Raw genomic sequence first — 2,396 nt, forward strand, 5'->3', positions numbered from 1 at the left:
ATCAGCAAATGGAAAAAGAATTACACACCATCACCAAGGGTATTTGTCTCAGGAATGCAAATTTGGTTCAACTTACAAAATAATTAGTGTCATGCCCTATAAGAATAAAATAAAAAACAAAAGTCATATGATCATCTCAAAAGATGCAGAAAAGGCACCTGATAAATCCAAAATCCATTTTTAATAACAATATACAACAAATTAAGCCTATAAGGAAAGTTTCTTTATCTTAAAGGGCATCCATGAAAAACTCAGTATCATCATAATTTAATTTAAAGATTCAATAACAGTATAAACATGGACATGCAGATCAAAGAAATATAGTAGAATTGAGCATCCAAAAATTAATCTTTACCTCTATAGTCAAATGATTTTGTAAGGTTGCCAAGCCAATTCAATATGGAAAAAATACATTTGAAACAAATGCTGCTAAGACAATTGAATATCCACAAGCAAGTTGAACTTCTCACTCACATCACATACATAATTGGCTAAAAATAATCATATATCCAAATGTAAGATCTAAATAGACCAAACCCATAGTAGATAATATAGAAATACGTAATTTGGGTCTTAGGTTAAACAATAACTCCTATAATTTCTAAGATATGATACTTAAAGCCCAACAAAAATAAATAAACAGTAATATATTTAACTTTATAAGAATTGAAATCTTCTGGGATTCAAAGTACATCATTAAAAGTAAAAAGATAATGCAAAGAATAGAAGAAAATCTTCACAATCACATGGAAGGATTAACTGATTTTCAACAAAGCAGACAAAAACATACACTGAGGAATGAACATCCCATTCAATAAAAGGTGCTAGGAAAATAAGATAGACACATGTAGATAATGAAATTGGATCCTTATCTGTCACCATATAAAAAAATTAACTCAAGATGGATTGAAGATCTAAATGTGAGACATGAAACCATAAAGATTCTAGAAGAAAAACTAGGAAAAAATCTTCTGGACATTGGTCTAGACAAAGAATATTTGACTAAGACCCCGAAAGCAACTATAACATAAACAAAAACAAATAAATGAGACTTAGCTAAACTGAAAAGCACAGCAAAAGAAATAATCGACAGAGTAAAGAAACGTCCTATAGAATGGGAGAAAATATTTGGAAACTGTCCATCCAACAAAGGACTAACCCAGAATCTACAAGAAACACAAACATATCAGCAAGAAAAAAATAAAAAATCCCATTAAAAAGTGGTGGGATGACATGAACAAGCAAAAGATATACAAATGGCCAGCAAACATATGAAAAAAAAAATGCTCAACATCACTAATCATCAGGGAATGCAAATTAAAACCATAATGCGATACCAACCTTAGCCTAGTCAGAAGGACCATTATGAAAAAGTCAATAAATGATTGATATTGGTGTGGATGAGGTGAAAAGGGAATGCTTATACACCCCTGGTGGGAATGTAAATTCGTACGACCTGTATGGTAAACAGCACGGAGATTTCTCAATGAGCTTTTAAAAGCAGAGCTACCATTCAATCTAGCAATCCCACCACTGGGTATGGGCCCAAATGAAAAGAAGTCATTCTATCAGGCGCCACCTCCAGTCTTCCTGGACCCAGCAATTCAGGGGTTTCAGTTTCGGGACAAGTACGGGGTTCTCCATAAAGGCAGCGTTGGTGGTGGACCCGACCCCTTGCAGCCCCACATGGAGGGAGTGGAGGGGCGCGTTCTGCAGCCTGCTGCACAGGATAAAAGGTAAATTCCACCTGGTGAGTGGAAGGTGCACGTGGCAGCTCTGCTGGGGCTGCGGGAGTACAGGAGAGAGTGGCTGGCTGCCTGGTGCACAAGTATCAGCGGAGCACATGCTCAGAAGGCCGAGGCAGAGAGGCAAAGGTGCTGGTCGCAGAAACTTTGGTTCAGGGGCTCAACACGCCAGCCAGGGATATGGCCCATCACCTGACCTTTAGAAGCACTTTGTGCTCCTCACTCGGCTTCCTGTTACAAATTGTGGCAACATATTTCAGAGGACTTGGGGGAATATCGCCCTCTTGGCACCATCAGGTCCGTTCTCGGTGGCGTTCTGCCGGGGATGGGAGGAAGTCCCCAAGGATGGTGTGAAGGAGGGGTGTCCTACCTTGGGCTTGGCAGATGAGTGAGCTCCACTTCCCAGCGCCAAAGCCCTTATTGCATCTGCTGCAGACTCCGTCAGCCTGGGCACGGTGATCGAAGAGTTCACCCACGTCAGAAATTCTTTCACTGTTGCTGCCCAGTGGAAGACCACAGCCTGCCTTCTTCCTGGGCCTGAGTGAAGTGACACGGCCACTGCCGGGGTGGGGGTCCAGGGAAGCCTGTCTCTGGTGTCACTGTGCTCTGCGCCAAGTAGGGAGAAATGTTTGTAAGGAGTTGACAACTCCC

General features: G+C 40.7%; 1 pseudogene; it reads right to left on the reverse strand.

The window, feature by feature from the left end:
- The window catches only part of LOC112628021, a 34,757-nt pseudogene extending 32,912 nt beyond the window's left edge, over positions 1-1,845 (reverse strand).
- Between the last annotated feature and the right edge of the window lie 551 nt (positions 1,846-2,396).

The sequence above is a fragment of the Theropithecus gelada genome, chromosome 7a (genome assembly GCF_003255815.1).
Source record: "Theropithecus gelada isolate Dixy chromosome 7a, Tgel_1.0, whole genome shotgun sequence".
In the NCBI taxonomy this organism is placed as follows: domain Eukaryota; kingdom Metazoa; phylum Chordata; class Mammalia; order Primates; family Cercopithecidae; genus Theropithecus; species Theropithecus gelada.